Genomic DNA, 13,992 nt, shown 5'->3' on the forward strand with positions numbered 1-13,992 from the left:
GGTGGCAAAAGGGTCATTAACTATATGAAGAAGCTCCTTGTAAGAGAGTGAGTAGTGGGGCCTGTGGCGACCTGGGTATTTACATGAACCATCTAAAGTCTTCAACTCCCCCAGGCTCGATCATTTTCGGTTTCTATGCTGGCTAACCAAAACATATCTGTAGCCCCTTGCATCTCCACACTCAAGAGCTGGACAGCCTTTTATTCTTAGAGTACTCCAACATTTTTGTCAAAGATTTGGTAGAACGCAAAGGGGGTTTTACCTTTTTGTTTGTTTTTGGTTTGCATGGTTTTGTTTTGGGGGGTTTTGCTTGTCTGTTTTTGCTCATTGATTAAGTTATATTTTCTTTTATTCTGTTCCAAGCCTTCAGGAGAACATGTTCAATTTTATGAAACTCACCTTGGATGGTGAAATGCCTTATTTTATCAAGTGGTCTGCTTATTTTCTCCCTGTTCTTCCTCTTGGCCATAATGGCTCTTTTTTACTTAACACAATGTTCTTTAAAATAGTTTCTGTAGTTCCTGATTTGGGGATTAAGGCTGCAAATTGAATTTTAAGGGAAAAAAGAAAAGACATGAGGAATGCCTCCAGAGGCAACTTAAAAACTCTTAGTGTAGTGTCAGTGTTCACCAACCAGAAACCTCTCACCTCTCCACCTGGATCTTCATCATTATCACGGTTCTTCATGCTGTTTTGCTCTGGGATGTTTTCTTCATGGTCCCACTCTGCTACTTCATTTATGATTATAAATGACATAATGGGTCACAAAAATTTAAAGTGTGATAGCTTAACCTATTGATATGCCATTAATTCACTCTCTGCCATGGACAACACTTGCTTCACTCAAGCAATCTCAGTTGTATGCACCGACTGCAATAACTGGCCTCCTTTAAATATGGGAATTCTCCAGAAATGCTACATGTGAAGATCCTGTAATGATACGTATTTAGTAGCCATTTTAGCCATTCTGTCAGAAGAGCTCCTCCTCGGAAGTAGTTCTGAGAACTGCATGCTGGCAATGCTCCCATTAAAAACTCCCCCAGCAGGCATTGCCATGAGAGCCCGCACTGACGCTGCACCGTTTATCGTGATCGTCGTCTGCGATTAAAGCTCCCTGGGCAGGAATTGACTCTACACTGCCCTAACAGCATGGAGGAGACACTTAAGTGTGTATTCATCTGTGATAATAGGGTAAAGGCCTCTACATAACATTTTAGGCCACAGAGCAACACTTTGAAAAAATTTACATATCAGTATCCAAATAAATATGAATACATTTCTTTACTGATTTCCAATGAAGAAAATGAAGGACAGACAAGTCACATTACTTTCAAGCATCTCATTATTTTGTCATAATCACTATGGATTAATGTTTACTCTGACCTCTCAAAATGCAGGAAGCTGAATTAGTTATCCTAAGACAAAAACAGAGGTTAAAGGCATGAAAGCTGTTAGCACTGATCCTGAGGTCAGAATAGGAGGAAGTAGGTTGAAATTGTAGCACAGCATTATCATTAGATCATGTGACAGACTTCCTTTACTATCAGGAAAACTGGGCTCAGACATTGGGTTCAATGACAGCTAGAAGAAGGAACCTAAGAAATCAGTAAAACTACTTCCTGAAGGTCTTTACAAATACTTTATGTTTTCATTTTGTGATAGGAGACTGCAAAGTCCTACCAGAATTTTAGTATGACATGTAGAATGCAGGGGGTAAAGTCCACCTTAAAGTTGGCATTACTGTCAAAAGCAATACGTTAGGTGGTGAATTTTTAGACTGATTCAGAGTAGTATGTGTAGGTCTTGCCAAACTGTCTTTGCTAATGCCCGTGGGACATCTGGAAGCCTAATTAAAATTCACATTTCTGTTCCCAACACCAGAAATGCTCTTTCAGTAGGTCAGCTGTGGTAACCAGGAACATCCATTTTATTTATTTTCCCCAGTTTCATTGGAACATAATTGATATATTGTATAGTTTAGGGTATACAACAAAATGATTGGATATGTGTGTGTGTGTGTATGTGTGTATATATATAGCAAAATGATTACTACTATAAATCCAGTTAACATCTGTTACCTCACATATTTACAGATTTTTCCTTGCAGTGAGAACTTTTAAGATTTCTGTTAACAAACTTCAAATATACAATATTTTTTGTTAACTGTGTTCATCATAGTATATATTACATCCCAGGATTTATTTATCTTATACCTGGAATTTTATATCTTTTGACCATCTTTACCCATTTCCCATACCTCTTACATCTTGCTCCTGGCAACCACTAGTCTGTTCTGTTTCTATGAGTTCACTTTTTTTTTAATATGGCACATATATGTGAGATCATATAATACTCGTCTTTCTCTGTCTGGCTTATTTCATTTAGCATAATGCCCACAGTGTCCATTCATTTGTTTGTAAATGGCAGAATTTCCTACTTTTTATGACTGAACAATTTCATTGTATATATACCATACATTCTTGATTCCTTCATACATTAATAGACATCCATTAGGTTGCTTCTGCATCTTGGCTTTTATAAATAATGCTGTAGTAAATATGGGGGTACTGATATCTCTTCAAGACAGTGATATTGTTTCCTTTGGTTACATACCAAGAAGTGGGATTACTAGATCATATGGTTGCTCTATTTTTAATTTTTAGAGGACCCTCCATACTGTTTTACATGGGGGTAGTGCCAATTTATGTTCCTACCAAGAGTGCTCAAGGGTGCCCTTTTCTCTACATCCTTGCCAATACTTACTCCTTGTCTTTTTGCTGCCAGTCATTCTAACAGGGGTACTATCTCATTGTGCTTTAGATTTGCATTTCCCTGATGATTAGTGATGTTGAGCATCTTTTCATGTACTTATTGGTCATTTGTATGTCTTGTTTGGAAAAATGTCTATTCAGTTCCTTTGCCCATTTTTAAATCAAATTATTTAGTTATTGAGTTGTATGAGTTTTTCATATATTTTGGACAGTAACTCATTAGATACAGAGTTTGCAAACAATTTCTCCCTGGGAATATCCACTTTAAAAGAGCACTTCAGATGACTTTGACATAAGTGCTCTGAAGACTTCAGTTTGAGAAACATCAATTTGTTTAGGATAATGTGCAACAGAATGTGGCCCTCCACTCTTCATTTCACTATTTCCTGAGATGGCTGATAAGCCAGTATGTGAGATTCAGACATCATGGTTAGCGTTATCATTATTAATATTAGACACATAAATCCTGTTTATGTTAGATTGGTTGTAAGTAACTACAGTCCAAAGCTCACATAAGGGAAAATAAATGGGAGTTCGTTTTATTTGTGATAAGTTAGTACAAATTTATTTACAAATTAGCTACTTATTATGGAGACCAAGGCTAACAGTATAAGTATACCTCAAGAACTGTTATCTGGCGCTAGAAGACTGTAGAGATTTTGGACGTCCTACCTAGATCCCTCCCCCTTGGGGTTCTTTGGGCTGTCTGCATTCTTCCTCCTGCACAGGCCAGCTTCTTGTTGCCCTCACTCACATGTATAAAATAGGGCTTTTGATCATGCTTTTATTTACATAAAGCCCCCTCTTCTAAAAAGAGACAAAGTTGTTCTTGCCAGTCAAAACCCCAAAGTCAGAGAACAAACTCTGAACTCCAACTCACTCACTCATTTGTCATGGAGACACACATTAGGACATGGCTGCCCACAGCTCCCCCACCTAGAGCTGGCTCCTTCCTTGACTGGAGAGAGGAAATTACTCTGGAAGGGCACTTCTTAAACTGGAAGGATGAGCTGGTATTTATACACCACACTACCACAGAAGAGTGCTATGCTAAGTGCTGGGAGGAACATAGAAGTTATAACAAATGTGTACTTCCAGGAGGTCTATTAGACAAAGAGAGATATACATAAAAAAAAAGAACAACAAGAAGCTAATCCTAATACTAACAGAATGCTGCTGGGATTTAGTAAAGGTCAGAGAGTGATGAAGAACTGGAAAAGGTATTGAAGCAAAGGGGGAACAAGGAAGAAAAGGAGTGAGGAGCATTTTCTCAAGGGAAGGGTCAAAGGCAGGCAGGAAAAGAATGCTCCAGTACTTTCCCCTTCAAAGTGTGAGCTACAGACCAGCAACATTGGTTATCTCCGGAGAGCTTGTTGGAATGCAGAGTGTGAGGCACCATCCCAAACCTACTGAATGTGTGACTGCATTTTAGCAGGACACCCTGATGGTAGCTTTGCATAATAAAGCGTATGTGCAGGTAGTGGGAGTGTTAAGTAGGCTTGTGGTGATGGAGCAAACTGTTTATGGCTAAAAGTGGGGTGAAATGAATTTGGATCATAAGGGCCAAGAACTGCAATACGCTTTCAGTGCCAAGTTCACCAGTGTCAGGGGATGGAGGGGGAGGTTAGGAAGGACATGTGATTTGGACCCAGACAGACTTGTATTTTGACTTGAACACATTGTATGATTTAGTGTGGCTCAGTTATATATTCCTATGAGAATTTCTCACCTGTAAATGTGTTGCCTTGAGAATTAGGTAATGTGGAATATATGTGTCTATGTGTATAAATTCTAGGATACACATACAACTTGTATATATCTATATGTATGTATGTATATGTATGTGTATGTGTGTATATACACATATGTATAAGGGGCTCAGTAAACAGTAGCTGAAGTTTGGATTATTTTCATATATGGAACCCAAGAAATATTTTTGCAGAGAGGTAATTATATTGTTATTAATAAAATATCACAGTCATAATAAACTAATAAACTATTTATTAAGCTCCCACAATGCCTACCCTCAAGTAATATGCTCGTTCATTGAACAGACATATCAATAAAAAATTATAATAAAATCAATCTTACAATAAAAGTTTTTTCACAGCATGATGAAAATAAAGAGCATACTTATAAGGTCCTTTTTTGGGGAAGTTTATCTGTCATTGGCGAGGTAATGGAAAGAAGGAGGGAGAAACTGGGGAGGGACAGAGAATTGGGGGATTATAAAGCAGGCCTTAGTTTGTTCAAGAGCGCGTGTTCAAATTGCTGGAGCACACAGACAGCCCTGGTGGAAGGAGAGGCACACTTACTTCTGCCTGTTGGTACAACTGCCCTTTGTGACGTGCGGAGTGAATGAAAAAGAAGCACCTTCTCCCTCAGCTATGAACATAAGTTCCTTATTTTCTAGAAATAGTGTTAATTTCCTCAACCTGCATCGGTCAGGACCCTGACACAAAGGCATCCTGGCAGTCACTAGTAAGAAAACCCACGAAGTTAGAGAAGACGTGAAGCTAGCTCCCATTTGGTTTTCAAGGCACAGTTTCCCATGGAAATAATCATCTAGATCATATAATCTAGTTCTGGGACATTATAGATTTTATACCTTTTGTGGTCTAAATGGAGAAAATGATTCCCTTTTCAAACAGAGTTCCAGGAGCAGATTTCCTAATAAATTCCTAATGGCCAACTTACAAATGGCCCTTTGGTCACAGTCCGTCCCGCCATGGCACGTACACAGACATGAGCACTTGTCAGACACCTAGCTTCCAAGGTGTCATCAGCTCTTTCAGTAGTATTATCTTAAATGTGTATATTAAAACTACTCCGAAGAACTGTCTTTTTTGTCGTGATCGGAGAGGGGCAGGAAACCATGTTTCACAGAAGGCTACCGTAAGGACACTTGGTTTATTTTGCTCCCTTCACAAAGCCCAGTCCCAACATCGTTGCTGCCATCTCCGGAGCTGCAGGCACTTTGATCTCAGCGCCCACATGTACTGAGAGTGCTCGCTGTACTCACAGCCATGCTCACGTCTCCTGTCTGGGCAGCTGATCGCCAGCCTCTTGTCTGAGACAGTGTGGACATCAGTGTCCTGTTCTTCTCTTTTCATAGCAGCTCGTATGTGGCACCCTGTCTATTAAACTAAGGTCTTTGCAACACTATAATGAGATAGGTAAAGAAAAAAGATACATTATTTCCTTCACAAATAATGAAATTGAGATGGTGCCAAGACATAGACATTTAAAAACATTGCTTCAATCATATTTTTAAATGGTTAGAACTGGAATAGATCTCAGAGATCATGTAGTTGAACCCTCTCTTCTCAGAGGTAAGGAACACGAGGTTGAGAAAAGAGTGACTTGCCCAAGGTGGCATACTTAGTATGTCGTTGAACCAGGTCACAGATGTGTGCCTTCTTGTTGTTAGAACACTGTACCTTAACTCATCTGCTCTAGAGACCTAAATCTTACCCTGCTTCATTCTTACTATGCCCTGATTTTGGAGTCCAGGAACCTAAGTCTTCAATTGAAACGATATTTATATCAAAAGTTTCTGTGAAAATGTCATACTTAGCAATTTGCATTGCATGACTATCCCTGGGAAAACCCATTGTTTCTTCTGTGACATGCTAAGAATGTATTTCTCTTCCCTGTAGACGTTTCTTCATTCCCATTGGTAAACACTGCACTTTTCCATAGAAGGGACAAAGTTGTCTGTCATCAAAGCAGTGACCACAAGAGAAAACATTTCTATTTGCCCCAAAAGAAGGCTCTCGGCGTATTTGACCATGTGTGCCAAAGCACATTTGTATACACACACCCTTCATCGCTAAATGTTTTATAAACCTGTAAGCATTTGTAATGTGAAACCACTGGTCATATCTGTTTTCAATCAGTTTATAATTTATGTGTAAACCCATGAGAGTGACTATTCATTAGGGTGCTGCAGAGACACAAACAAGAAACCAAACACATACACACACCCCTACCCCTGATTTTTTCCCCACATTTGAATACACTGGGTTTTTCTTGGAAGTGACTCCCCCGTCTTCCTGAAGTAAGCAAGGGGAGGATGACAGAGATCTATTTTCATCTCTTATGCCAAGTTGAAGAGTGCAGTAGATCAGGAAAAAAGCCTCCATTTTAAAATATTTTTGACACATGAGCCCCAAAAGATTAGAACTTCTTTTAAATTTTTTGAGCAAATTATGGTGACTTGTATAATGGAATGAAAAAAATGAGTGATGTCATGAAATAAAATGTGGTAACAACTTTTTTATACATGAGCTGTGTCAACCTAATCCTAAGAGATTGGGGGTACTGAATGACTAAACGGACTACTCTGAAGTGGAGTCTCCTGACACTCGGGGTTGGGGGTGTGGGCAGGGAGTCGCCGCCCACTCGCTGAGGAGCTGCATATGGAATGGTGGCAAAGCAGGTGAGCCTGAAGATGGGCTGCCTGAGGTGGGCCCCTGGCTCAAGTCGTGTCACTTTGAGCCAGTCACTGAGCCTCTGTATTTCAGTTTCTTCACCCCTGCAAAGGAAACAGTCATAGCACTTAACCTACCTCATAGAGCATTTCAAGTAAATACACAGAACATTCTGAGCAGAGTCCCTGATGCAAGTGCTTAGTTGTCTTAGTACCTATTATTTATTTCATCAAATAGACGCCATCAGTTTTGAGATGCACATGAGTTTTATAGAGATGTTAAGCGGAGGGAAAAAAAGTGTCTGTTAGAATCAGTGAAACCCTGGTGTCTCCCTATCATTGTCATTGGCCAAACCCTTAGGGCTTTACTGAAATTAGTAAAAAAAAAAAAAAAAAAAAAAAAGTAGTAATAAGAATAATAGAAGAAAAAGGAAACCATGCTTTTTAAACCAATGCAGTCAGCACTTACTGTTACCCTTTCTCTTACTCTGATCATCTTCTGTGTTCAGATAGAGCTGTCCTCTCATCAGGCGTTGCCCCCTCTCTGCCACTGGCCCTGTGGCAGCATGCTCAGCACTGGGCACGCAGCAGATGACTGACCGAAGTGTGTGCCTGGATCAGTTTCTAACTAAATTTACAGTTCACCTAAATTCCCTCTTGTGATTGCTAGTACCAACCACAGGAGCTAGCAGAACAAAGAATGTCTTTCTGTAAAAAAAAAAAAAAAAAAAAGCAGCTTTCCTTGGCCAACCTGACTTATCAGCAGTGAAGACTTATTTTCAGGCCCTTTTCTCTCAGAAAATAGATTGTTATTATCTTTCAACAGCACAAAAGTGAATACATTTAATGCAGATGCCTCAGATTTAACTCAAAGGCACCTACAGACTAATCTCCCAGTGTAGTTTTTATAATAAAAATGAGCCTACCAATTGGCAATTTGAGAAGATGCTTGCTTTCTTCACAGCTAAGGACCAGCCTCACCAATTAAGATACAAAGGTGCAGAAAGCCACTTCCCAGCAGGCTGCTGTCTGCATTCTGCAGGCAAACCTAGTTGGACACAGACACAGCAGCTCGCCCTGGAAGAAACATCACATCCAAGACCAGGGTGTGGGTCCTGTGTGTACAGCCTTTCCTTCCCTCTGAGCTTGTGTAGTTGCTAGAAGCTCAAAACTGCAACCAATCCTGAATACCCAAAGCTGGTTTTTACTTAGGCTTTCTAAAGTGTGTTCTTGTATCTACTTCTTTTCAACCTCGAACATTTTCCTTACCGGCGTTAAACGCTATCTTTATTATACATGAGCCTTTTTTAAAAAATTTGTTCTTCCTGGAGTCATACTCATCCTGGGGGAATCTCATATGACTCTAGTCTTCTGTTTCTCAATCCTTATTCTCATCCGAGTTCACTATAGCTAATTGGCCCTTCAGCGTCACTGGACATTGTCCAAATTGTCTTTCTCCCTGTTCCCATGTGGAGGCCAAGACTCTCAGGAAACAATTCGTCTTGACGTGTCTCCTAGTTCCAAAGTAAGCTTTTAACTTCAAAGAGACGATAGCAAGAATTTAGAAGGGCCCACGTTTAGGGTTTCATTTTTATTTGAAAATGAAGTTGGGAATTTCGGGCCAGAGTGATGAGTGTGCGTTTGGAAGGCTGTGATAGCAGATGCTGGAGAGAGCTTTGAAGTTGGGGAAGCAAGGTTTATATTTTGACTCTGCCATTTAGTAGTTTGCTGCTTGACCCTGACCCATTACTTCACCCTGCGTGGTTCGGTTTCTCTTATTAAAGAGGAAGATACTAGCATCTACTCTTGAGGTTGTGATGAAGATGAATATATGAGGGGGGCCCCCAAAATTGAGTTTATTTATAAAAAATTATGTATTCTTATATGTTTAAACTTCAGTCACCTTCAAAGTACTCTCCATTTGATGCAATACACCTATTCAGACATTTCTTCCACTGCTCAGAACAGTTTTGAACTGGTCAATTTTGATGTTTTTTAATGTTTCTGCCTTTTTTGTTATACCTCTTCTACATCGGCAACACCTTTCCCTTTGAGGACTTTTTCATCTGGGGTAACAAAAAAAATGTAGCGCAGGGTGAGACCCAGGGAATGGGGTGGGGTGCAGGGGTCATTACCATTTTTGGTCAAAAACTGCTGAACACTCAGTGCAGGTGCACTCATAAATCACCCAGCATGAAATGGGCAAACATGTTGAAAGAGTCTTCAAAAAAAATCCACTGAAGCTGAATTCAGCCTCTCACAACAATGCCAGCTGATACACTACACTGATACAGATGGGTTCCTAGAATACTCATATAGCAGGGGAAGAACGCTACAAGGGACCTGCCCTTTAGAAGATAATTCTGGTTTTGGGATGGGTTCCCCCTCATATGTTAGGCATCTGGCCTTTTGCCTTTCTGTACAAAGGGAGCACACAGTAAATACAAGTGAACTTTAATACTCATAACCTACCTGTTAGTCACTTAATAACACTGAGTTTTTCTCACAAGTCATTTAATCTTCCAAAACATTTCCTTCTTCCTAAAAGGAGCTCTCTGAAAGCTATTAAGAGAAGGCTGATGGATGATGAAGATGGAGGGTGGTTATGAGGTCTGCAAAGCTCTTTTCATGTGTTGTACCTAATAGAATTTCTGGAAATTAAATTCTTATTAATTTCCAGAAAGAAAACTCCTTACTGATGAGTCAAACCTGCCCTCGTGTCTCTGTATGGATTCTAATGCCCCTGGACAAGCAGTTGACCTCTCCTATACATGTTTTCTTACTTATAAGAGGAACCATTAAAATGCCTTTATTTGTTTGACAGTTACTAGCAAACAAAAATGATCAAGGATAAACTCTACCCTACAGGGCCCATAATTCTATTTAGAAAAAATAGAAAAAGGACCAACAGTTATAAGAATGTGATGGGTATGGGGAGGGGGTAGTTTAAGACAGAGCAGTACTGAGGGGAGGCTTCCCAGGGAACATCTGGGTCAAAGAGTCACTGAAGTTTGTTGGAAATGCAAGACCTCAAGGCAAGGGAAATGCACGCACAAAGGTGCAGCAATGAGAATGGAATGGCTTATGCAGAAAGTGAGGGGGGCGGGGTGTTGGGCAGTCTGGTCTGTGCCTCTCACTGCAAAGTCAGGGTCATTTTGCAGAGAGGCAAAGTGGGCAAGAGGATGATACCCTTGAAAGGTATGACAACATGCTAAGGAGTCTGCCCTAGATGATCTCAAAAATACTCTCAAGTCCTAGAAATGATATCTTGCTTCTACTCTTAACACTGAGAGAACCCCAGGGACTGATGAATGTATCTGTGTTTTTGTAACTTGAGAGGACAGCTTTGGGGCAAAATTTCAACAATGCTGCAGCAAGGAATCAGAGCAAGGAGGGAGAGCCCGTTGCCACCCTGCATCATAGGGATGCCTTTATTTATTTATGTGTTCCTTTTTACATTGTATAAATGGTATTGACAATAGTATTTGCCATGGTTTTTCTACTGTGGCTAAAGAGTTTGTCATTCTATTTGAAAAGTAATTGTTGGATACTCCATCCAGTTGGGGAAACAGAGAGAATAGAAGAGAAGGATGTAAGCATTAGGACATACATGAACTTGTGGATTTAGCAATGCCTTGGGAACATTTAATCATCACAGATGCAGCAATTGGAGTATTTGGCAGTAACTAAGTTCATGCATGCAGCATAATCAGAACTGCATTATTGCTCACTTGCTGAGTAAGGTTCCCTAATGGTGGGCATTCATCAGTCATCAAACTCCAACTCATGGAGATCTTGAATTAATTCATTCTCCCCTCCCCTCCCGCACTTCTTCCCGATCTAGTTCCCATTTCCTTCCCCTTCCCTCTCCTCCCTCCCCTCCCTCCCACTTCCTTCTTCTTTCTCCTCCCTCCTCTCAGTTTTCAGAATGTTTATACCTCCCCCTTTGGAGAAGTTTATAAAGTAAACTGTGTAATACTTGAACATCATGATACTAATAATGCTTATCCTCTCTATAGAACTTTACAACCTAGAAAAGCTTTGCAGGGATAATAATGATAGCAAACATGTGCATAGCTCTTACCTTGGCTCTTCACAGCACATTACATATGTTAACTCAATCAGTCCTTCCAAGCAGGCACTATTGGTATCCCCATGTTACCAAAGAGGGTTCTGAACTGAACCACAGGAAAGTTAAGTAACTTGTCCATCTTGCCACACAGCGAGTAAGTTGCAATGCTAGGATATGAACCCGCATGGCTTGGTGTTAGGGTCACGTTCTGACCTCAGTAGTGACTGCATTTGTCTTTTGACCTTGGCCACCTCACTGTGAAAATAAAGGGGAGAAGAAACAGCAACCGATGTTTGAAGGATTGGGAGGTATTATAAAGATCCTGTCTTCACTCTCATGTAGAGTAATTGGTATTGACTTGTTCAGGTCTTGACATTTTAAACTATAGACCAGAGTCTACTTACTTATTTAGTCCTAGCAATTAAAAAAACTGAAGACACAGATTGACGAAATGCCCTCCTCTCCGCACATCTCCAGTCCAGTTCCAGCATCATTTAGTTAAGGCCCATGACGAAAGGAGAACTCATTCACTACAATAAACTAAGCTTCACAAATCTATTAAACTGATACAAAGTGGCATTTACCCTTAAGATTTTATTTATTTATTTATTTATTTATTTATTTATTTTAGAGAAGGAAGGGAGGGAGGGAGAGAGAGAGAGAAACTTCAATGTGCGTTTGCTGGGGGTTATGGCCTGCAAACCAGGCATGTACCCTGGCTGGGAATCGAACCTGGGACACTACCCTTAAGATTTTTAAAACATTCTTTCATAAATGCAAAAACCTCTTTAAGTTTTTGCAAGTTAATGTCATATAAAAGCTGCTAAATGACTTACGAAGATAGAGCTGTTACTTCACAATTAGAAGAAGTTTGCCACATTTCAAGATGGGTGAGAGTACAAATTCATTGTCTACTTATATTTATTTCCATTAGCTTCAGGGTTCATTGTCATTACTGGTTTTGTTTTAGTTTTAGCTCTGATTTCTGTTCAAGTGAACAGGATGTCAAGTAGCATTTAACTTCCTAAACTGGCTTAGGAGGCAGAAGTTTAGCATCATATTGGTGATTTCACTGGGTGACCATTACAGAGTCTCTCTAACCTTGGAATTCTGTTTGTCTCATTATTATAAAACATGATTAAAACTAGATGTTACAAAGATGCGATTCTTTCTGATGCCGGGTATCCCTTTTTGTTTTCTCATTGTGGTTATGTCTTTCCCCTGACCCTTGGGCTTAGGTTTGATCTCTTCTGTTGTGTTCTATGACTCGGGAGTGCAGAGAGGGCTGAAGTGATTGAGAAATATAATTACCATAGTTAATGAACAGTGAAATGCTGCCTCCCTCTGTATTAAGAGCAGTTAGGGTGCTGCATTAGTGGAGGTGGGAGAACTTGGTCCCCTTTGCTCCCACAGTAATTAGCTGGTCCCTCGTCATCAGTGGAGACAGGTAGGGAATAAAAATTTGCAGGCTAAGCACCGGCGTTTGGTGGGTGTTGCCATGCGACCGGGCATCGATTTCCTTTTTCGTTCCTTTTCTGTTCCTTCCATATTGATCCCTCCTGTCACAGTTCAGGGGCTCTCCCATTATCTGCAAAATAAATAAAAACTTCCCTAAAGTTTCTAAGGTTTGAACCAGTGACATAAAGTTTCTACAGTGGAATTATATTTGAGGATTCCTAAAATCTTACAATCTAGTCCATCCATGTGGCTTCACTGAAGAGAAGACCTTGGCGAGGAACCTAACTGATGTGAACTCAGCCAGTTTCACGTCCGCGGTAACGCAACAGCTGATGTGTTCCAGATCAGCCCCCTCGGTAAAAAGAAACTAATGAACAAAGGGAAAGGTTTTCTGACAATGAAACTGTAGTGACACATCTTAAAGTCAGGGTAACTGGAAACATCACAGAAGTTTTACTTTCTGTATGAGGCCCCTCATTTTAAAGAGTACTAGGAATTTAGATGGCTATCAAGGATTCTGACAGGAGGTGACTTTTATTTATTGAAAGAAACAAAATTGTTTTAGGTGAAAAAATAAATTTGCATGATTATATTTAATGTATTTTTATCATTTTGTTATTGAGATATAAAATATGTATTATAAAATTCACCATTTTAAAGTGTACACGTTAGTAGACATATTTTATATTTAGTATTTTTTTATTTATTTATTTATTTTTAGAGAGGGGAGGGAGATAGAGAGAGAGAGAGAGAGAGAGAGAGAGAGATCAATGTGCGGTTGCTGGAGGTTATAGCCTGCAACCCAGACATGTACCCTGGCTGGGAATCGAACCTGGGACACTTTGGTTCCCAGCCCGCGCTCAATCCACTGAGCTACGCCAGCCAGGGCTTATATTTAGTATTAAATAGGTATACCATAAAATATCAAGGAAACCACTAAGCTTTTTCTGCCCCTGCATTTTGGTGAAGATTTCTGTTTCCTTTGTTCGCATTGTATTTCCACCTGGTGGCAGAACCACTGACATTGTGGAGCTATTTGAAAATGCGCAGTGCCAGAGCCTGAAGGAAGCACGAGTACGCAAGGCAAGTATTCAGGTGAGACAGGTGCCTGTCGCTGTGTAGATGACAGGTTCGATTTACTCTTTGCTGTGGCTGAATCCATGTTACTGCATGGCACTGCAGTCTTTATAGTTTTACTTGTCTATCTTCCACTAGAATTAAAGCTTCCTTAGGGAAGGGAATGTGTCATATTTATTGGG

General features: G+C 40.1%; 1 protein-coding gene across 43 annotated transcripts in view; it reads left to right on the top strand.

The window, feature by feature from the left end:
* The window catches only part of PTPRD (protein tyrosine phosphatase receptor type D), a 1,502,332-nt gene that overhangs the window by 1,387,349 nt on the left and 100,991 nt on the right, over positions 1–13,992 (top strand). The gene's annotated exons all lie outside the window — the stretch shown is intronic.

Source organism: Phyllostomus discolor, chromosome 3 (assembly GCF_004126475.2).
Source record: "Phyllostomus discolor isolate MPI-MPIP mPhyDis1 chromosome 3, mPhyDis1.pri.v3, whole genome shotgun sequence".
Classification (NCBI taxonomy): domain Eukaryota; kingdom Metazoa; phylum Chordata; class Mammalia; order Chiroptera; family Phyllostomidae; genus Phyllostomus; species Phyllostomus discolor.